General features: G+C 44.4%; 1 non-coding gene across 1 annotated transcript; it reads left to right on the forward strand.

The window, feature by feature from the left end:
- Window positions 1–1,407: 1,407 nt before the first annotated feature.
- On the forward strand, window positions 1,408–1,511 carry LOC137351992 (U6 spliceosomal RNA). Its single transcript, XR_010969619.1, has one exon. It is a non-coding gene; the product is annotated as a U6 spliceosomal RNA (small nuclear RNA).
- Window positions 1,512–24,562: the final 23,051 nt, after the last annotated feature.

The raw sequence follows: 24,562 nt of genomic DNA on the forward strand, positions 1-24,562 counted from the left end.
TGTGATTGAATACAATTCTGCTGCTGCTGATGACCCACAGTACCTCAGGAATACCAAGTTTTGAGTTGCTCGATCAGTTTGAAATCTATCCCATTTAGCACAGTGGTAGTGCCACACAACACGATGGTGGGTACCCTCAGTTTGAAGACCCAGCTTTATCGCACATAGAAAGCATTCTGTTTCAAGAGAACTACTAAGCTAGGATCTGAGGGTTGCACAATGGACTTCCCAATGGGAATTCCACTTAACATGATCTATGTGCTGGAAGCAGAAAAGCAGCATGCGGTTGTGAAGGAATTCAAATTAACCAGGGAGCACTGAAGAAGCCCTAGACAGTCCCAGGGCTAACAGAGACACTTTCTGAAACCATTTCCAGGATTGCTTCCTCACTTCAGTCATTGAGTTTTGGAGGAGCTCTGTATATTCCTGCAACCAGATGTGCAACCAAGATCAACGGGGTGGGGGTGAGGGCCAGCTCACACGATAGCACAGAAAGTGACTATGCCCTCTGGCTGTGATAAAGTAACCACTGCTCTATAAATAAAACACTATAAATAAAACATGGTTTATGCCATTTTTCCAAGGTTTCTGAGTCTCTTCCACTTAAATTACAGTGGACAAGTTGGACGATCCCCATAGAAATTACTCCCCCATCACAATCTATGAATTTCCGAAGGAGGATTCTGTAAAGTCTTTCCCAGAGTCCAAAAAGAGTGAAACTCCAGAATATCTTTGAAACTTATAACCTACAGTACTCAATTCTGTCCATGGATTGGGAAAATCCTTGGAGCTGCTCCTTTGCTGACAATGGTGTAATATTTCCTGGAAGTGCAGCAAGATATCTTGTTTATGTACTGGCATTGGACTTCTTCACCCATTTGCTTTGAATGACATGATAAGTCATGGTCTCAACAGCCTAAAGCCCATTGACATCTATCGAGTACTTGATCATTTATACTTACCCTCCTGTTTGGTGAGGCATCAACTAGTATAATATTGCAATAGTGATTCCACTGTAAAAATACTTTTTGGTTGCAAAGCTTTGGATTTGTGAAAGGCTTTATATAAAAACGTGAGTTCTTTCATGCTGTAACATTAAGTAGAAGAATAGTTCTGTTCTGCATATATTACACGTCACTCATTGGAAAATTTTCTAATGTTCATCGAGGCTTGTTCATTTTGAATTTGAATCCAGTAGTTCTGACATCACCATGCAAACTAAATAATTTGGTTCTAGTTACATAATCACTACCCCTTAGCAGCTCAAAAAGCTGCACCAGTTTTGTAATACTTCCTAGCTTACAAGTTTAAGTCCCCAAAAATCGAGTGTTTGTCCTTTGCCATTCACTGATATCATTTTAAAGCTTTTCTAAAGACTTTGTGTACAAGGTCCGAGTCGGATTTCTTTTGCTTCAGCAGCACATATATTAAAATGGGAATGACACGGAGAAGATGAGCCTGGCCCCAGGCATATGCATGACATGCACATTCCTGAGGCATTCCATATTTTTCAAATGTGGTTGAAGCAATTTTCCAGTGGATCAGTAGTGGGAGGAATCCTGGAATCATTTAAGAAACAATTGAGATCTTGCAGTGGGGTGATGTTAGCCCTCTCTCTGGACTTAAGATAGGTTAAATCTTGTGAGCTTGTAAACTTGACTTTTGAACTATCTGGACCAGGAGGATTTGAAAATTGAGGAAGCAGACTTTAGACATGCTTGTGCTCTCAAAACCTACTGCTTTTGACTTTCTGTCTGGTGGCACAGGATACTATCCCATATTTTCACCCATGTTTTTCAATATTTTGTAAATCCAATTGAACAACTAAATATTACCTTCTTGCGTTACAGACCATTCTTTCAGGATCAAGAAACCAAAACAAAGGACCTTTTCCCACAATGGAGGACACCAACAAGGTTGAAAGGAGTTAAAAAAAGAGATGAATCAGGAAATAGTGATTATGTGACACCAAGTTTAGGTTTTGAAAGCCTTTGTTCTTCCAGGTGGTAGAAGTCGTGGGTTTGGGACGTACAGTTAACAAAGCCTTGGCGAGTTATTGCTGCACATCTTCTAGATGGTGCACACTGCAACCATGGTTCGCAGATGGTGAAGGCAGTGTATGGGGTGCTGATCAAACAGGCTGCCTTGTCCTGGATGGTTGAGCTTCTTGAATGTTGTTGATGCTGCACAAATCCAGGCAAGTGAAGAGTATTCCATCACACTCTTGACTTTTTTTTCACTTGTGCGTGGGATGTGGGCATCACTGGCTAGGTCAGCATTAATTGCCCATCCCTAATTGCCCTTGAACTCAGTGGCTTCTTAGGTCGTTTAAAAATCAACCAAATAGCTGTGGGTCTGGAGTCACATGTAGGCCAGACCAGGTAAGGACGGCAGATTTCCTTCCCTAAAGGAGATTAGTGAACCAGATGGGCTTTTGCAACAAGCGACAATGGTTTCATGGTCGCCATTAGACTCACTTTTTTTTATTTATTGAATTCAAACTGCACTATCTACCATGGTGGGATTTGAACCCATGTCCCCAAAGCATTAGCCTGGGTTTCTGGATTACTAGTCCAGTGGCATTATCACGATGCCACTGCCTCTTTGTGCCTTCTAGATGCTAGAAAGGCTTTGGGGAGTCAGGAAGTGAGTTACTCGCTGCAGGATTCCAGCCTCTGACCTGCTCTTGTAGCCACAGCATTTATGTGGCTGGTCCAGTTCAGTTGCTGGTCAATGGTGACCCTCACGATGTTGATGATATGGGAATCAATTATGATAATGCCATTGAATGTCAAGGGATGTCTTGGACTCTCTCTTGTTGGAAGGGGTCATTGCCTGGCACTTGTGTGGCTTGAATGTTACATACCACTTATCAGATCAAGCCTGAATGTTGTCCGGGTCGTTCTGCATGTGGCCACAGACTGCTTCATTATCTAAGGATTTATGACTGCAACTGGGCACTGTGTAAACATTAGCAAACATTCCCACTTCTGATTTTATGAAGAGAAGATCATTGATGAAGCAGTTGAAGATGGATACTGCCCTGAGGAACTCCTGCAGTGATGTTAGAGAGTTAGAATTGAAAAGTAGAGAAGTTATGCTAAACTTGTATCTGATCTTGATTAGACCACACTTAAGAGTAGTTATGGTCGCCATATAATAAAAAGGATATAAAGGCAAGGGAAAGGGTGCAAAAAGATTTACAATAATGATACCAGACATGCAATGTTATTCCTATCAGGAAAAGAGGCATGGGCTGGGTCTCTTTTCTATTTTCTAATAGAGGAGCTTAAAATTATGAAAGGTTTTCAGAGAGTAGACACAGCGAGAGTGTTTCTACTCGTGGAGAAGAGCAAAACTAGATGCCATCAATATAAGATAGTTGCCAAGAAATCAAATACAAATTCAGGAGAAACCCCTTTACACAAAGAGTGGTGAGAATGTGGAACTCTCTGCCACAGGGAGTGGTTGAAGATAATAGTATCGATGCATTTAAGGGGAAGCTGAACAAGTGTATGAGGGAGAAGGGAGTAGAGGGTCATGCTAATAGAGTTAGATGAGGAAAGTTGAGAGGAAGCTCAAGGGAAGCATAAACACTGGCATGGACTAATTGGGACAAATGGTCTGTTGCTGTGCTGTATATTCTACGTAATTCTATGCATTTAATTGTTTCCTTTGTCTTTTTACAGAGTGAAACAAAGAAGAGGGTGGAATCTGAACCTAAGGTCACAGTCAATGGCACCAAAGTAATTTTATTTTTCTTAAGAAAATGTAACTCTCATCTACGGCATGGCACAATATTTCATGGAGTACTACAGAAGGTTCTTTTTATTAGCACGTTTGTACGCCATTAACAAGAATTTTTGTTTTTCTTCTCTTATTTGGTAAATAACCCCTTATAATTAGCCTAGTAATCATACATTATTCATCCTCAGTGAGAAATAATTGTGTTGTAAATGCCACTTCCTTCCGACAAAGTCCACAGCATAATGCCAATTGCAAAATTAATATTAATGGTGAACAAAATATGCTGCCTATGTATTAACTTCCATGCCAACTGGCTCTTGCCCTTTCAGCTCACTGCCCCTTGTTGTGGGCTCCACTACATGCTACACTGCAATTACTGCAAGACTTGATACAACAGGGTCAACTCACAAAACAGAGTATAGATGGGCGCACTAACATCACACAAAAAAGGGGAGCAGGTTAGATTCTGAAGACGTTTCCATGGAAACTACAAAAATTGAAGATAAAAGAACTTGCATCGAATATAGCACCTTATCACATCTCTCCGAAATATCACAAAGACCTTTGCATGCAATGAGCTACTTCAAAATGGGTGGCACAGTGGCGCAGTGGTTAGCACCGCAGCCTCACAGCTCCAGGGACCCGGGTTCAATTCTGGGTACTGCCTGTGTGGAGTTTGCAAGTTCTCCCTGTGACAGCGTGGGTTTACACCGGGTGCTCTGGTTTCCTCCCTCTGTCTAAGACTTGCAGGTGATAGGTAAATTGGCTATTGTAAATTGCCCCTAGTGTAGGTAGGGAATATGGGATTACTGTAGGGTTAGTTATAAATGTTTAGTTTAGTTTAGAGATACAGCACTGAAACAGGCCCTTCGGCCTACTGAGTCTGTGCCGACCATCAACCACCCATTTATACTAATCCTACACTAATCCCATATTCCTACCACATCCCCACCTGTCCCTATATTTCTCTACCACCTACCTCTACTAGGGGCAATTTATAATGGCCAATTTACCTACCAACCTGCAAGTCTTTTGGCTTGTGGGAGGAAACCGGAGCACCCGGAGAAAACCCACGCAGACACAGGGAGAACTTATAAACTCCACACAGGCAGTACCCAGAATTGAACCCGGGTCGCTGGAGCTGTGAGGCTGCGGTGCTAACCACTGTGCCACTGTGCCGCCCTGGGTGGTTCTTGGTCGGCACAGACTCAGTGGGCCGGAGGGCCTATTTCAGTGTTGTATCTCTAAAAAAATAAAATTAAATTTAGTAACTGCTGTTACTTAAGCAAAAGATGCAGATAATTTGCACTCTAGCAGCGGCAACCTTTGAATTCTGCGGCATGCCCGCATTCGCTGGTCGCTGCACAGCCCCCGCGATTCATATCGCGGGGGCTCATTAGAATCAGGGTGCCAAGTGGCCCTCCCCATGTGGGGAGAGGCGGGACAGTTGGTGCATTGACAGTTGTGCAGCAGGTGCTGGGGCCCTATTTTAAGCGCCCCAGCTGTCAAAGAATACTTACCTGACTGCTGAAGAGTGGGGCTGCTGTCAATCTGGCAGCAAAGCAGAAAGTGCTGCAGAAACCCAGCAGGTCAGGCAGCATCTGTAGAGAGAGAAGCAGAGTTAACTTGTCCATGTTCACAGACCTGAAAGTTAACTCTGCTTCTCTCTCCACAAATGTTGCCTGACCTGCTGAGTTACCCCAGCACTTTCAGCTTTGCTGCCACATCCTTACCCTGCTGTGTCCCAGTGTCCTGTAAAGTTGCGATCCTCTTCTCCCACTCAAGTGTAACATTCTTTCTTGTTGGTGTGCTGCACCTGGGTGAAGAATCTTAATTTTGCACATTCCAGGACGTGAGACTTAAATAGACCATAAAAGGTATTACAGAGGTTTACAGGGAACACACTGGCACAAATGGGAATGCACAGGTGTCACAGCAATGTAAATACGTCTTTCACTAAATGTCTCTCACCAACATGTGTGACCTTTTCTCTGTGCGAATGATGTGTGCCAGCATGTAGTGCCAATGTCACATCCCTTTGCACCGTTGGCCCTTCAGGAGAGCCAACGTATGCAACAACATCATTGCCATGCCACATTACTCATGAGCGTCTCCACGGATGCAGTGACATGGACATTCACTCAGTCAGCTGCTGCCTCTAATGGATGTTGCAGATGTGGACTGGTGCACAGCAGGTGAGTGAGGGTGATGTGTGGCTTGCTGAGCTCATGTCGGTTCCTATGGAGCAGACAGCCTTTGTCTGATAAGCCACTTCCGTATGTCCCGAGCTCACTGCTAGCCCTGTGTGCAGAGCCTGGGTGCCATCTACCCTCCCATGCGTCTTTCATGTTGTAGGTCCTCAGCGTCCTCATAGTCCGAGGAGGAATCCTGTTGGCGTCTCTTCTCATCATACCAGGCCTGGCCCCTATTGGGTGCGTAGTTTTGCAGAGCAACAAAGAAAGGAACTGGCCTTTTCGGCCCGTAGTACAGGGCATCACCCTATCCATACAGGCATTGGAGGTGCTCTTTCAGCATGCTGATCTCCTGCTCAATGGTGGCTCACGTAGCTCAGTGGCTGGCATTGTATCTCTCCTCTGCAGCAGTGGTGGAGTCGCACTGGTGTTGGGAGCCATATCTGCAAAGGATAGCCCTTATATCCAAGAAACCACCCCTCCATCTGAGCCAGTTCAGTGAACAGCAGTGGCAGCCGGGACTCGCACAAGACCCAGGCCTCATGGCAGCTGCCTGAGAAGCGGTCACACATTCGCTGCAAGCATCTGCGGTGTTCACATACCAGCTTCACCTAGATTGAGAGGGTTCCTTTAATGGTGACGTCTGCAGGTGGTAGCCTGGCAGTAGGCCTGATGGCCACGAGTGCAGTCTATGAACATTACAACCTATGGTTTCTCCGGCAATGATGCCAGTACCAATGGCGCTCTGGGCCTGGCTGTGAGAGTCCGTCCTGAAGTAGACATCCTCACTGACCCTCCGGTGCAGGGCATTGGTGGCCTCCCTGATGCAGCGGTGCACTGCTGACTGTGTGACCCCACAAAGGTCTCTGGTGGGCCCCTAAAAGGCTGCAGAGGTATCAGGCTTGAGTACTGCTGCCACTATGAGGTACAAAGGCATGGGATGTCCACCAGAGCCCATGGGTTGCAGGTCATACTTTGCAGGGCACAGAGACGTGTCAACACTCTCTCTATATGTGCAATCTCCTCTGACACTGGTGCTCTGACCTCTGATGGCATGTCACGTGGGGCCTGTAGATGCACGGCAAACATAATGGCGAGCTCCTCTTGGGGGCTGCTGCTCACGACCGGGGGTCTCTACGTGGATCACACCTGCCTGTTGATATTGCCTCTGGCGCATGCGGATCCTCACTTGCAGAGGATCACACAATGTAGGATGAGCCATACCTATTTCCACGTGATAAATAAAGTTGAACCCTGCATGTATTCGAAGGTTCCTAACAGGGCATGGATTGGTGTTGATGGGTACATCAGCTGCTTTCCTGAATCAACTACGTGATGTGTCATGGCATTGCGCATCTTGGCCAACACTCAGAGTGGCGCAGCCTGACATATCAAGATCCTATCAGCTGAATCGATTGCCCCCACCATCCATAAAATCTTAATGTTCCTGCCCTTTCTAGCACCCTCCCCACACTCAGGGAGATTGCACATATAGAGAGGGTGTTGACACGTCTCTGTGCCCTGCTCAAGGATGACCTGCAGCCTATGGGCTCTGGTGGACATCCCATGCCTTTGTTCCTCATAGTGGCAGCAGTACTCAAGACTGATACCTCTGCAGCTTTTTAGGGGCCCACCAGAGACCTTTGTGGGGTCACACAGTCAGCAGTGCACCGCTGCATCAGGGAGGTCACCAATGCCCTGCACCAGAGGGCCAGTGAGGATGTCTGCTTCAGGATGTCTGCCATTGCCCCCTCACAAACACAGAGTGTACACTGTTAAGGGAGGGACGGTACACTGTACCTCCCTTCATGCCAACACAGCTTTCCCTCCAGTAATCCCAGACCCCCTCCCTTTTAGAATGCAGAGTGCATCCCCTGTGTATCCCCCCCCTCCTCCCTTTAGGAATGCAGAGTTAGACCTCTGCATATCCCTGTTCCCTCCTCCTTTCCAGTATGCAGAGTTAGACCCCTGTGTATCCCTCCTCCCTCCCTCCTCCCTTTCAAAATGCAGGCATCAAGATCGGCGCAGGCTTGGAGGGCCGAATGGCCAGTTCCTGTGCTGTACTGTTCTTTGTTCTTTGTTGACCCCTGAATATGCCCCCCTCCCTCCTCCCTTCCGTAATGCAGAGTGAGACCCCTGAATAACACAACTTACCTTCGCTGGCAACAACTTCTGCCTCTGAGGACTGGCCGGCTTTTCAAATCGTGAACGGGATGGCACGTGACGGCCGCCCCTTCAGCGAAAAATCCGGAAGAGTCACTGGAGAGGTGGTGGGCTGCATAATCAGCAAAGGTATGTACTCCTTACCATATGCTAATTGTGGTGCCACTGCTGTGTGGCGGGGGGCTGCACCGAGGTCCTGCCGCCAGTGGTAATTTGTGGCGGGCCCTTCTCGATGTCGCGGGTTGAGGCAGGCCTCTCCCTGTCGCATTTTACCGGCCCCCGCGCTGCTAAACGCGGCATCAAGGGGCTGGTAAAATCCAGCCCTCGGAAAATGTCCATTTAATCTGATTTTTATTTTGTTTTTTTATTTATTGATACAAGCACTGAAACAGGCCCTTCAGCCCACCGAGTCTGTGCTGACCATCAACCACCCATTTATACTAATCTTACACTAATCCCATATTCCTACAACATCCCCACCTGTCCCAATATTCCCCTACCACCTACCTCTACTAGGGGCAATTTATAACGGCCAATTTACCTATCAACCTGCAAGTCTTTGGTGGTGGGAGGAAACTGGAGCACCTAGCGAAAACCCACGCAGACACAGGGAGAACTTGCAAACTCCACACAGGCAGTACCCAGAATTGAACCCGGGTCACTGGAGCTGTGAGGCTGCGGTGCTAACCACTGTGCCGCCCATTTTGTTGGAGGTGAAGGGATAATATTGACAGGACTTTGGGAAACTCAGTGAATAGTGTCTTTGAATAGTGCCATGGGGCATTTACTATATAAGGGAAAATTCATTTTTATATCCATACATAATTCATGAATGGCAGGAACAAATAGACAGGACCTCAGGTTAACACCCAATCCAACAACTCAGCACTCCCTCTGTACTGCACAGAAATATCAGCCTCGAATCACAATCTTCTGACACTCTGATTCATAGATGAGAGTTGGACCATATGAGCCAAAATAACATTTTAAATCATTAAAGCACATCAGAAGGGCATAGGCAATTTTAGAATTTCAAAGTATAAAAAGATTTCTAAGCATCCCTTTTCCAAATGATTACACTAACACATGTATCATGATGTGTGGTTTCAATTTTATTTCACTCATGAGAACATTCATAAAAGAAGATGAGAAATAAATCAAAACCAGAGCAATAACTTCCAAATATTAAAATAGCGAGACTTCAAATAGAGCTGGCGATCTGGATTGCAATTCTAATCCAGCCACTGCCTCGTTTCTCCTTGGGTTGCTTTGTTCCACCTTCCCACTCACTCATTCATACTGAATCTAGGTTGACAGATGCATGTAGTTCCTGATCTGTTTCTTCTCTGGCTGGCTGCCTCTGTCTGTCTCTCTCCCCCTTTATGTCAGCTCACTCTGCGTTTATCTCTGTTTGCGCTTGGAAAAGATCTCTGTGCAACCGTCACATTCCTTATTTGTGGAATTCCACCTTGTTTCTGTCATTGAAATAAAGAGAGGAATAATCTCGTTGTGATGGATTACAATCCTCGCCCCTTTCTGGGGCTATCCTGGATTTCTTCACATAGTCACCTCTCTAGGTGCTACCTTAGGTGTGAATATGGGCATGAGAAAGTCAATAGCATGGAAAGAATGGTCCTGGATATTTTTTGTCTCCTCAAATCACATTGTGAATATTGCAGGCATTGATTACTGTGTCACTAGGGTCCCAGCATAGCAACCAATCAGAGAGTAAAGCCACCTCAAGCAGCAACACTACCTAAAAATAATGCGGAATATCAGCAGATTAAATTGACTGAGAGATACATACCTCAGAATCAGACACATGCATGTTGCACTTTTTGGTCCTTTCTTGTAACAGATTGGGTTTTAATAACAAAAAAATCACATTTCTAGAACTTTCATTTTCCGGTCATATAATATCTGTTATAATCGTATTGCAACTAAGTATTTATTTGGAAGAAAATACTATGCAACTACTGACTGCAGTCACAGCTGCAATGCAATGACGATGTTTAAAATTTTCCATGGTTTCTATGCTATGAAGTAGAGTGGTTGAGTTGACCACTCAAAAACTGGAACCAACATTTATTTTATTACGCTCTTGGAACTTGGAATCATTTTTAAATGCGGCACAGAATAATAACTAGCAAGAACACAGAATACAAATATGTCATATTCTGTCTTTTCCCACTGAGCAGAAATCAAAGGCAATGATGTGCGTTTGAACTGAAAGTGTGAGCATTTTCACAGCTCCTGCTTTGTGTAGAAATGTGACACATTAAAATACCTCGCAGAAAGCATTCCATGTGTTACAGTCTGATTTTCAACATTAGCCTTTGTGCAGTGGCTGAGTTGATAGGAGTCTCGCTCGAAGGTTATAAATTCAAGTTCACTCCACAACCTTGAGCACAAAATCTAGGCTAACACTCCAGTTCAATGCTGAGGGACTGCTACGTTGACACAGGTCCTTTCCAATGGATGAGAAGTTAAACCGAGGGCTCATTTGTCTTCTCAAGTGGACATAAAAGATCCCATGGCACTATTTTCATTGAAAAGCAGTAGATTTCTCCCCCAGTGTCCTGGTCAATATTTATCCTCCAACCAGCATCACTAAAACTGATTATCTTGTCATTATCACATTGTTATTTGTGAGACCTTGCTGTGTGCAAATTGGTTGCCACTTTTCCTATATTACAACAGTAACTACATTTCAAAAATGCTTCATTGGCTGAAAGCACTTTGGGACGTACTGAGGTCATGACAGGCACTATAAGTCTTTGTTCTTTTTCTTTTGATTGCCTACAGATTACATTCATTGAAGATTATTGCCAATCGAGGTGCATTAACAGGAAAGAGTGAAACCTATTTTCTCATAAACAAAAGCTCAATAGGCAATCTTGGCTAATTTGTAATGCAATGAATACATTTATTCATTCACTGGGTATGAATACTTCCCCTCTATTCTCCTCTCTTCTGTTTAAGCTGCTGAGTCATGGAGGGGTATACTTTCATTGGTGGCAATCGCCCTCTGGTCCTATTGCCATGGCAAAGCGACTTCCCAGGAGAGATAAGAGAATGAATGGTAGTAGGTTTCTCAGCCATGGCGGGGGAAGGGCTGGCATTACGGCCAAGCTTGATATTCACTCATAGGCACTTTCCAGCAGGGTTCACTGGATATTGGCCAGGCGCAAGAAGTCTTGCTGACTCTACTCTTCCCTAACACAGGATATCTCAACTGAGACCATTTAATTCACTACACATCAAAGATCAAACCTGGAGCTTTCCTGATCTGTATTAGCTAACTGAGCCATTGGGAGTACTCATTTTTTTTTTAAGTGACAGAATAATTTCATATCATGTGAGCTGGTGTCCTGTGGGTTTTTAAGAGCAGAGTTTTCTGGTGGCTGTTGAGCTGTTATGTGAATATGCATTGTCTCTCTATAATTCATGACATACACGATAAGCCTGAAATTTCCTTCAAAGCCAGGTCCCAAAATATATCGGATCTAAACCAAATAAAAGGAAGCCATTTGGCCCATCAGGCAGGACATACACAACATCCATTCATACCTTAACTTTGAAAATGGGGTCCTAGAGCTCATTTTATGCCATGCACTATTGAAGTTAATGGTAAAGAAAATCGAGCCCAGTTAGAAAACAGGTTGTTGATTCATGACGAGTGCAATGCATGCCAGAGGCATAGTCTGCTTTTACTCCCGGAGTGTGATAATTTGCCTGGGGTAGAGAGGTGAGAGGAAAAAAGAAAATCCTAATCATTATCCAGTGACACCTGATGGCTAGTCTGAACATCAAGAGCGGAGCAAAATCGGGGTCAACTCTAAGAATCACAGCCACAAAATTTGAAGGGACAAAAGGAGAATTGCAAAAGCACTGTGCAGGAGAGTTGAAAAGATCCAAACATAACCTCACTTTGGATACCCAACACTGAGACTATTGCCTAGATTTCCCACTGCCAGGTATCCATTTTAGTGGTGGAAATTAGGCAGCTGGTAAGAGAAAATGGGCAGGAGCCCCAAAAAACATAACTCAGGCTAGAATTTTTCATTGGTTCGGGCAGCCCCATCCACCAGCCGAAAAGTCAGTGGTGAGCCCGCCGCCGCCGGGCCTGGAGAGCCATACCGGATTTTACAATCCCCAGGCCCTTAATTGGTCTTGGGTGGGACTTTACCTCATTGAGGCAGGAAGTCCCGCCTAATGAAGCTGCCAGCCAGCTCTTAGTCCCAACAGTGCCACCCAGGAGCAGTGGCCACTGCTGGGACTACACCCAGCTTCAGGATTAAAATGAAGGGCTGGATTTTTCTAAGATGGTGCCCCGCATGCACAGAGCGCCCGTCATCAAGCCATCGCATTATTGATCATGGGGGCTCATTTAAATGTCCGGGACAGAGTGCCTGCCCCCGATGACGTAGAGGGGGCGGGTGCTCCATCCCTGGCAACAGCGTCCGGTGCCACTGCACAGGTGTCAGCCCCATTTTTAAGGGGCTTTCAGCCCTTCATTTAAATCTAAATGTTTAAAGAACCTGTTTTCCAACTGGGCTCGATTTTCCTTACCATTAGCTTCAATGGTGCATAGTGTATAATGGGCTCTTGGGCCCCATTTTCAATGTAAAGGTATGACTGAGTGCTGTGTATGTCTTGCCTGATGGGCCAAATGGCCTCCTTTTATTTGGCTTAGATCTGATATGTTTAAAGAAACAGGACCTAAAAAATTGAAAGAAAAAAATATATCCACAGTTTCAATCCCCTCTCCCACTCCCACCAATGACTTAATCAATTGATTAATTGCCCTGTTCCCCCCAAAAAAACTAACTTCGCGATCCTCACCATTCCCCCCAAAGTTTAGAACCTTTAACCTTCAACCTCTACCCACCACCCCCTCTATCAATCGCAATGGTGGAAAACTGGTTGGAAGGGGAGAGGCAAGTGGGGGGCGTTGGTTAGGGGAGCAGGGGGGATGTTGTTCATTGGGGGTGGTTGGGGCTTCGGGGGCGACCTTCTGTGGGGCACAGTGTGGCCGATCAGGACGGCCCCCTCCCAAGCTCACAAGAAGGCCACCTAGTTTCATCAAGTGGGCTTTCTGAGGCCTCAGCCACCTGTCTGCCAAGCATAAAATACCCATGGTGGTGGGTTGAGGCTCTTAAGTGGCAGTGAATTGGGCACTTAAAGGCCTTGATTGGCCTGGGGTGGGCGGGCCCATTCTTGCTGCCGCCCCGTGTAAATTTGCAACAGAGGTGGGAGCGGGTGGGGATTGCCTCCCCAGCCTCCCACTCCATATTATACACCACCTCCCCCCACCCCGCCACCAGCCTGCTCTTTTGCGGGGGGGAGGCGTAAAATTCCAGCCTCCATCTTTATTTTACACCATGGTGCATGTTCCAAGAGTGTCTCAAGTGGGCAGGTGCTTCATTTAAATATTAATGTGAGGACAGCACGTCTGCGTGCCAAGTGTCAATGTTCGAGTGGGCAGGCTATCAGTTCTATATCCATTGCAGCAACAGTTGATATATAGAGCTCCCCTTTCTGAGTTGTTTGGAAGACTTTAAAGTGAATGCAGGTAACCTTTTGTTACATTTTCCTCACTATTGTATGGTAAGATTTTCAATATTGGGTATCGCAGTCAGTTGAACATCAGGATTGAGACTTACTAGTCTCGGTTTTAATTCCCAGCAGGGGTCACTCAGCATTTCATCTTTCTGTTGATGGATAAAATGAGAAACATGTCTTAAGATATGGAGAAAAGGAGTTAGATCACAGATCTGCCGTGATCACATTGAATGGTGAAAAAGACTTGAGGGGCTAAATGGCCTACTCTTGTTCTAATGTTCCTATATGAAGATGCAGGGGTGAAAATAGGAGACAGGGAGTGAAAAGTTATGCAATATTTCCTGTTTACTAAACAATGGAACGCGATCAACCCAAGAGGCATTTCATGATTATTGTACACTGAGCTCAGTAATTTCTCTCTCCTTCTGAGTTTACTAGAGACACCAGATATGGGTCTAAAGGTAAGGAAAATGCAGAATTTAAGCATATGTGGCATTTTTTAACTGGCAGAAATATTCTGTATGTATTGGCAGACTTTTTGCTGCATCTACTTATACTAAAAGTTTTCCAGACAATTTATCTGTATGTTAACTGGCATCATTAAAGATACAGACAGACAGCAGCATCTTATGGTGCGTCAATTCAAGATTTGTTTTAAAATACTGTCATGCAGGCCCCCACCTGCCAAGCATGAGGCATATTAATTTTGCCACATGGACATTACATTTCAAACTGTTGTTGAAGAGAAGAAAGAACTTGCTTTAAAAAAATTGCCAGATCTTGGCTGGAAAGACATTTGCATATTAACAGATAGTGTTTGGAAGGACAAAGCAGCCATTCCCTGACATATTCAACCCACAATGGACTTTTAATCACCAGACGTTGAAGGTGGGGGAGCTCACATTCCAGGTTGACTGCTAAGATGGCCAAATACACAAACAGACATGGTCAAACCAGCTAGTCACATGACTAACTTGCTGGGCAACCTGAGGTTTTTGAATTTGTACAAACTGTTTGGGCAGAAAGCAGAATGCTCCTGGACTGAGAAGATCTCTCCTGGCTGGCTCACCACAGCCTCTCCTGTCTGTCGGCTCCCATCTCTTTCTCACGGAGCTCCAAATCCACTGAAGACACATGAACATCAAGAGAGAAAAGTCTCCTACAGTGAACAAGGTTTGAGAAGAATACTGGGTCCCAATGAAAAGCAAGATCTACCTACAGGATCTACTACAGTGAGCTCTAAAAACAATGGCACAGTGGGCAGCACAGTGGCGCAGTGGTTAGCACCACAGCCTCACAGCTCCAGCGACCTGGGTTCGATTCTGGGTACTGCCTGTGTGGAGTTTGCAAGTTCTCCCTGTGACTGTGTGGGTTTTCACCGGGTGCTCTGGTTTCCTCCCACAGCCAAAGACTTGCAGGTTGATAGGTAAATTGGCCATTATAAATTGCCCCTAGTATAGGTAGGGGAATTATGGGAATGTGAGAGTGTAATAGGATTAGCATAAATGGGTAGTTGATGGTCAGCACAAACTCGGTGGAGGGCCTATTTCAGTGCTGTATCTCTAAATAAAGAACCGTAACACAAAAAACCTCCTCAGATTTTGCTTCAAACCTTTCCACCTTATTTCTTCTGTTTTCTTTCTGTCTCTATCTGCATATGTGTATCGCGTGTGCACGCTAGTGTGGGTGCGTCACGTATCCGCAGGCGTTAACATAATTAGAGTTTAAGTTTAATAAAATTTCACTTTTCTTCTTTAAACCTGAGAAAACCTGTTGTGCTGGTTTCTTTGCCTTATAATTGGAAAGCAATGATAAAGGATTCGCCAAGGGGGGGTCTGAAAACACGGCGTGTTTAAAATTAAAACTTGTTACAGTAAGACCAAGTGAAGATTGAGATGGACCCCTAGACACCTTTCTCACCTAGTCGTAACAAATACTCTTGTTAAAATGGATGAAGTGAAAGAATAGAATCAAAAGTAAAGACATTAGATTTAAAAAGAACATTGGAAACGAAAGCAAGACAGGAGTCATAAAACTGTACCCAAACTTGATTACTTATTCATGCATGGATCTGTATATTGTTAACAAGAGACATGACAAGTCCAATTCCACTGCAAATTCACCGCACCCCTATTCAAGCCCTCATTCTATCTCTCAATTTAATAGATTTGATGGTAAGAAGATAGAGCTGGTAGGCTGAAGGTGATCTACCCCTGAAGTATAGAAAATGAGAACATATTATTGTTCATTTATTTGTTGATGCAGCTTTTATGGTCTTTTATCAATGACTGTTAATAGGTTAATAACAGATAAAAAGAAATGCACTGAGGCTAGATTTTTATCAGCATTATATAATGCAGTGTTTATTCAATTGTCAATGGCAAAGCAACTGTAAAACAAAACCCTGCCCTTCATGCAGTGCCTTTATATCATGCTGAAACACCTCAAGATGCTTCCCACAATGGATTATCTTTGAAATACAGGGATTGTTGTTATGAAGTGGCACAACACAAAATTCCTAATGGAAGTAATCTTTTGCACCACTGCTGGCATTCTGGAATGCTAAGGAGAAAACAACCACCCACAGTTAGCAAAGCTGAGAGTTGACTCCTAATAAGTGCACAATAATAGGAAGAAACTTAACTTTATTCCAATTAAGGGGTAAAAGGGACCTACAACTGGCTGTGTTCAATTTTTGTGCGGCTAAACCATGTGACCAGTAAAACAATCCAACTTTTTTCCACAAAGGGGTCTTATATTTGGAATGCTACGATGTCATTTGTCACATGATGGAATCATAGAATGATCCAGCACCGATGGAAGCCATTCGACCTATCGTGTCTATGTCGATTCTTTGAAATAGCTATGCAATTCATCTAATTCCTCCGCTCTTTCCCCATAATTTTGCAAATTTTTCCCCTTCAAGTATTTAACCAATTCTATAAGGTACCTGGACATGCACCTGAAGTGCTGTAACCTGCAAGGCGATGGACCAGGTGCTGGAAGGTGGAATTAGATTGGGCGGCTAATTTTTTCAGTCGGCATGGACACGATGGGCGGAATGGCCTCCTTCTGTGCTGTAATTTTTTGATGGTTCTATGGTTCTAATTCCCTTTTGAAAGCTATTATTGAATTTGCTTCCACCACCCTTTCAGGCAGTGCATTCCAGATCATAAAAACACACTGCATATTTTGTTTCCTCTTGCAACCTCTGGTTCTTTTGGCAAGAAGATTTTCCAATATCCAGTCACTCCATGGTTCCAAAAGTACTTCACGGTTACATGCTACATGATAATAATGATAATGCCATGCAGTTGGAATTGCATGTCTCCTACTGTCACCTTATTGATTTGTTTTCCCTCCTGTCTTTGACTATCACTTCCCTGGGCCAGTAAATCATGTTAATCAACATTTTGTTGCAGCAATGTATTTTGTTCTATTCATTCATTGTGACCTGTGGCGAGCTGGAAGAAAAGATTCACAATGAGATCCATCTGCACTTTGTCTGTGGTGAGTGATAGGGTAGACAGGTTCTGATCAGTGGAGAAGCTCTGCTGCCAGTTTAATCAGAGCAAAGTGTTATCAGAAAACCTGCGTTATACTTGGCAAATAATGAAACAGAGAATTCAGACGCTAGCTAATCTCCAATCTTCACATTACAATGGAGCCTTAGCTTTAATCTAATAACAGAAATACACTGTATAAATTTCAGTAGGTAAGTCAACGACGCTGGCTAGAAGACTGCAGCACTACACCAGAGTTAGCACTCTATTTAACAGTCTGTCTATACATACGTAAGAGAAGCACTAATTACATCAGAATGAAATCTTCAAAGTGAGTTAGCAAGTTTATCCAATGAGTGGCTGAATCACCTATACCAGGTAGGCATCAGGGATGATGCCTGAACTACAATGAGCCAGCAGATTTCAGGTGAGACAGCAGCAGAGGTCCTATGTTTGGTCTTGGCACCTAGAGTTGGTGAGTGCCTGCATCTGCTCGGCAGTCAACAACCCTGCTGATAAACAATGAGTGAATGTCGTCTAGGATAGGATTGGGCTAGTTGTGATTCCTCTACCTGCCTTCCTGCACCAACCTCATTTTTCAATGGTCCATGGACATTTTCTATCACAGCTTACAAATGAATGATGTCTACTTTGGCAAGGAACCTGTGCAACTATATCCCAGCAGAGGGTTAATACCTTCAGACGCATTGGGAGGATAGAAAATGTAAAGGTAAAATGCAATCCTCAAACATTGCAAACCCTAGACATGTGCATGGTTATGAGTGTTTGTTTGTGCACTCCTTTCACTTTTGATTATCATCAATGAATATTTTATAATCTTACTTGAAGACCCAGAGCACAGCAGGTCATGCGCTTAGCGAAATGGTGTAGGGTTGAACCTGCTGGATTGCCTTAGGTCTGCCCTAATTAGTTTTGCACGGAGTGATCCCAGCCCACCAAAGGGTGGGCAGAAAAATCACACTTATCATGAACCCTTTAAGGATATAGTCACAATTAAAGTATATCAATGCAAGTGAGGCCAAAATTCAACTTTCCCAAAAGCTGCAAAGGCCTAATATGTACTTTTCGATCTTTCCAAGGACTGTCTGTGCAAACTAGAAGTAGCTAGGAATGAAACAAAAACTAAGGAAAGGCAGAAAACAGTGGGGTTAATTTTCACTTTCATCACTGGTTGGGAATCTGGCAAAGTGGATTTCCTGCCCCAAGGCAGAATTTTCATTTCATTGATTGTCCAGGTGCTACAAAGGGCTAGCAATCCAATCTACCAGATTACTGTTCAGGTGGTGAAAGTCAAAATTACCCCTAAAGTCTGTGAGTATGTCATGTTGCAGTGCAGCATCCAGAGTTGGCTGGTGCATTAGAGGTGATTCTAGATTAGGTGGGTATAGGGAAATTTGGCTTGTTTACTACTTTGACAAAAGAAAACAGTGCAGCGTGTCTGGCATGAGATGGATGCCCTGTTCAATGCTGTATACACTACTTGTATGGTGGGGAATGGATGCAGGAGATGGATGTACCATTTAGTAGGTGCAATACACAGATATGCAAATGTTGCTTGTTGCACATTTACTGCTGGCCTCACCAAACGTCAACACAACCGTACTTATTTCAGCATTCTTGATGCATCTTATATGTGAAAGTTTTGGCACAGCCAAATTACAAGACCTTGAGTTCTTTAGAGGGGGACCAAAGTGGCTAGCCTTGTACACAAAAGCAGCAAGAGAGTAAGGGAAGTGGAAATCACAGGCCACCCCCAAAACCAAGATCTTAAGCCATCCAGCTCTCCTATCTTTTCCTCTTCTTACTCACTCCCATAGCAACATAAACACAACCATACACATATCACACACACAGTGGCCTAAATCCCATCTTCACCACATGAGCAGAAACTGTTGGAATGAAAATCAGATGGGTTCTATAATGAGCTAAATTTCTGCTCCGCCAGATTACCACCCTTCCTGTGAAGATGCAAATTTACCCCAAGCATTGTTTAATACAAACTCTGTTTGAAGGTGTGCTAGAACACACAAGATAACATCTGTTCTTTATTAGTCATTGTAACATTAGGATTGTTAATGAATCAGCATTTTGTAAAAATAAGTATATTTTTCTATCACATGAACAGTAAAAGAAATTGCCTCCTCTATGTAACTAAACTTAGAAGGGAAGAGGTGTCAGAGGTTAACTTGTGTCAAAATTAAATGATGAATAAATGTTAGATAATAAGGCACCAGAATATGCAATAAATGCATCATCAAGCAATACCAATAATTATTTAATTTGACCTTTAGTCTGTTAAAAATTCATTTCAATACACAGTAGAAATCTTTACATAGCGAGCCAAGGGCTAATTACATACATATATTACATGTAGGTTTCTATTTATAATCTCACATTAAACATTTCATTATGCATTTTTTAATCATGACACTGCAGCTATCAATCACAGTCGGGATAGGGATGGTTTACGTTTGACCAAATGACTGCTAATTTTTATTGAGCCTTCTGAATTGTCTCCCTTTACCTTCCAATGATGCTGACTGGTGCGAGCACTCAGCTCAGTGGGCACCAGCTGCTCCCAGGTATCATGCCTAATATATGCGAGACGATATATTGAAGTGCTGTGAATAATGTGGTCGCAGCACAGCACCGATGGGACCACTACTTATCAGGTGAGTTGACCTCACATTAGCATAAAAGGCCAACTCATTTAGATATTTTTGTGGCACTCTCGCTGCAAAGCCCATGGCATGCTGGGAGTGCCACGGGAGTTGAGAGGACAGTGGGGGAGGGGGGGTGGGGAAATGCCAGCTGCCAATGAACAACTGTAGGTTTCCCCTACAATGTTAACTCAGTAGTTAACTCAGTTGAAGCACATCTCAACTTCATTACAAGAATGACTTCACATTAATGCAAAACAAAGGGATTCGTTTTGGGCAGTCTGTTCCAATTGCTGCCTTCAGACCCTAAGAGTTTCTGCAGAAATTAGATATTTTCTCCAGTGTTGATGTTGTTGTTGAAAATGATTCATGTTGAAATTGAGGTAGTTTTCAATGTGACACCCAGGCGTATCCTTTATTTACACTTGTGATATTAGAAAGTGTGAACAAAGAATATCTTTATGAAATGCATCTTCACATTATAACGAGAGGAATTCTTACCCACAGGGTGCCAGGAAAAAAAGCGAACACTTGCAGGGCAAACAGCAAAGGATGTCCTCAAGTAACAAAGTTACACTGAATTATAAAATGATACAGCACAGAAGGAAGACTGTTGTGCGTTTGTCAGCCCTTTGGTAGAGTTATCCAATTAGTTCCACTCCCCTGCTCATTCTTCATGGGTTATAATGTACCCATGCATATCTCATTGGTAAACAGATCTGTCAAATGCAGTTTAGATTATAAAATATCTGAATTATCAAATAGGCAATGTATTTCCTTCACTCCCTCCCCTCCTCTCCTGAATGTTTTGGCTCACCCCAACATGGAGTTCGATGGGTGTCAAACTCCATCTGATACCCAATCCAATATTCACAGTAAAGGGTTGCAGGTTAGTTAGCTGTAGCAGATATCACAGCAGAACTTGATCCTTCCTAGACTTGACGTCTGATAAGTTACTGTTTGAGGTAGATTTTGACTGTGAGATATATATTGAGGCGGGTGGGCTGGTAAAATGGTAATGGAAGGCATCGGGACAGAAGACCAACGTCTTCCCGCCACGGTGGCATATCCCCAGAAGTGGGAATATCAGTGTCGCGACCGCCCGCCGACTGGAGGCGGGGTGCCAATTAATTAATTTAATTGTTCAATTAGCAGTCACTTCCCACCCCCGCTAGCATTTTACTGGTGTCGGGAAGGGCTCCTGCCGTGTGGGAAGACTGCCAGGTATATCGAGGCGGCCTCCCAGTGGGTTCCTGGGGAGAGCGGGGGAGCGGGCCTTCCTTTGTGGCCACCTCACGGCCCACGGAGAGGACCCCCGATGGCAATGGCCACTCCCACAGCTGTGATGGCGCTGCTGGAGGGTTTACCCTCCAGGGTCTGCCTGACTGGCCGTGGCACAATAAAAAAAAACTTGCCTGCTCTTCGAGGGCGCCTCAACATGGAGGCATCCTCTCCTGCTCCTTGCAGCTTCAGCAGAGGCCACCTCTATTGGTGGCACTACAAGGCTGCCACCCCCTGATTGAGCTAGCAACTCTGAGAGGTGGGCCGCCATCCTCAATTGGACAGTGGTCCTGGCGGCAGCCTCTTAATTGCCACCTCTGGTAAAATCCTTCCCAAGTCCTACCGTCTGCCCACGCAGGCTCAGGACCCACTTTCTTTCCCGGCAGTATGACTACCTTCCTTCAGGTAAAGGTCCGGCCTACATCTCGAATTGCTCTGCTCTATTCCTGGATGCAGGCTGCCTTATTGTTCTCATTCATCATGTCACAACAGTAGACTTCTAGAGAAAGTGTCGGTCCTCAGATTGCATCTGTCCAATTACTTTAAAGCGTTAAACAAGCATAACAAATGAGAAACATTTATCTGACATATATGCACATATCTCTTCTTGTAATATCTAGAATTCTGGTGCAAACAGTCTTTTAATGCTTATTATGGAATGCTTTTATGTAAGATAAGCATAACAATTATCTTCTTCTTCATTGGCAGTTCCTCGGGAACGAGGATGACTTTCTTCCTCTCCAGGGAATACTGAATAGTCCAATTCTGGATCCGCACACTCTGCCACAGGTGGGGCAGGTGGTGTTTGGTGAGGTGAGTGAATGGGAGTGGTGTGACGTTCAGGTCTGTCGCTGCCAGGGTTGGCCATAAGAGTCCTGATATTCCAGGTCCTGAAGTTCATTTTGAGGGGGTGGAAGATGCCTGTGCATGGATTCTTTGAATGTGGGGTGGCACTGCAAGGCTGCCACCCTCTGACTGAACTACCAACTCTGAGAGGTGGGCCACCATCCTCAATTGGACAGTGGTCCTGAAGGCAGCCTCTTACTTTCCGTTGCTGGTAAAATCCTGCCCATTGTCCCACCGTCTGCCCACGCAGGCTCAGGACCCGCTTTCTTTCCCGGCAGTGTGACTACCTTCCTTCAGGTAAAGGTCCGGCCTACGTCTCGAATTGCACTGCTCTATTCCTGAATGCAGGTTGCCACACTGACTACCACATGGTCTGAGTGAAGCAAGATCTTTGTCCAATGGCAGGGATGGCCGAGATGATTGGAGACCACGTTCAGCTACGCAGACAGGGACTAATACATTCACATGGCCAGTATGTCCAGCTGGCAAGCCTGGATGCAGGCTGTGTGGATCTGTGCCAGGGTGTTCTTGAACGGGTAGCTGAAAGCCTGCTCCAACAATTATTCTACTGTATCGTGTATTAGCATATTTAGACAAGATGCCAGTGTTCCTTATTTTAACTCTGTGTGGTCTTGAAGTGCTTAATGAAACATATGCGTACCAACAAAAAAAAATCATGTGACTTAGGTTTCTTGGCAACAAATGCTGCACCCCCTGCCCTTAATATCTAGGAGATGAGAAGGGTTAGAGGCAGGAGTGTTTTTTAATGTAAAGAAGACTTGATAGGGCAGACTTTAAACCCCACCCCCCCCCAACCCCCGTCTGGCAGAAATGGTAAGATGGCAGGGGGTGGGAGGAATATGACACATTCATACCACGTTCCCGGTCCCCACCATTTTGACTTACCTGACTTCAGGCATTAGAAAGCTACCTACCCAGGCGGAGCACGGTTCTAATTTAATAGATGCCATTGGAACATGCACACCATTTTATTCATGGGCCCATTACAGCCTTCACGATCTCCGACTAATCAGAAAAGGCTGATGGCAGCAAGAATCCATGCACTTCCAATGTGGCGTGTGATATAGAGATTAAAAAGGAAACAAATCGCAAATACTAGAACGCTGAAATTATAAAGAGAAACAGAAAGTATTGAAAATGCGCAACAGATCCGCCAGCAACAGAAAGTGAAAAGGATAAATTAAGTTTCAGGTACAGAAATAAATTGAATAACAGACGGAATAGAACAAGTGGTAAAAGTTAAAGAACTGATATACTACTTATCATTACAAAAAGACGGTTAATTAATGAAATAGCATGTGTTTTGCTTTAGGTTGGAAATGAGTATAACCATGCTGGATGATGTATGAACATCACATTGGTTTTGAAAAGACAAAATGGGAGCTAAAGCAACTCAAGGAGGCAATTAGGAGAGCAAGAAAAAGTACGATGAATAAATAGCCTAGAAATTAGTTTTGGAGTGAAAAGGGTCCCTAAGGGCTCAATATGCAGGTGGTGTAAGCATACCCATTCCACGTCAGGTGTGTGCTACCTGTCTCCATAAGTCCTCCATAAGAGTCTTGGATGTGTGTGTGAAACAGGTGTTGGGGATGTTGCTACACTGACCATTATAGACATACATGATCTTCAGTTTACAGATGACTGCAGTGTCATTGCCCACTCTGCACCAGTTTTGCAAGCCGCTCTCGATCTCTTCAATTCTGCATACAGTAGACTCGGCCTGTCCCTGAACGTTACCAAAACAAACTCATATCAACCCACACCTGGTCAGCCAAATATTCTACCTCCCATATATGTTGAAGGAGAGACTTTACAATATGTTGAGCACTTCCCATACCTTGGCAACCACCTCTCTCAAAAGGCCACCATTGACGAGGAGATCCAACACTGGATCAGCTGCGCCAGCTCATCCTTCTACAAACTACGGCAGTGAGTATTTGACAACAAAGACCTCAACAAGTCAACAAAAGTCCTCGTGTACAGAGCAGTTGTTGTCACCACACTCCTGTACTGCAGTGAGACCTGGACTGTGCATCAGCGACACATAAGAGTACTAGAGAAATTCCATCAGCAATGCCTCCACCGCATCCTCCGGATTCAATGGGAGGACTGTTGAACAAATGTTAGTGTCCTTCTTGAAGCCAGCTCCATAAGCATTCAGGCAAAACTCCTGCAAAACCAACTGCGATGGACTGGACACTGTATCCTGATGGCCGAAAACTGGCTGCCCCACCAGGTCTTGTTTTCTCAACTCTCAAATGGCCAGTGTTCCAGGGAGGACAAAGAAAACGCTTCAAAGACACTCTGAAGCTTTCTTTGAAGCGCAGCAGCATTGACATTGATGACTGGGAGTAACTTGCTACCAATCATTCAAAATGGCAATAACTTGTCCATCAATCTGCATCATGTTTTGAATTCAAATGCCTTAATGATGAGGCAGAGAGGTAGCAGAGAAGGAAGCAAATCCTGCATTCCGGATCCCACTATCTCATGGGACGTCCTGCCTCATGTGCCCAAAGATATGTGGGTCGAGAATTGGCCTGTTCAGTCACCTGAAGACCCA

The sequence above is a fragment of the Heterodontus francisci genome, chromosome 2, assembly GCF_036365525.1.
Source record: "Heterodontus francisci isolate sHetFra1 chromosome 2, sHetFra1.hap1, whole genome shotgun sequence".
NCBI classification, from domain to species: Eukaryota; Metazoa; Chordata; class Chondrichthyes; order Heterodontiformes; family Heterodontidae; genus Heterodontus; species Heterodontus francisci.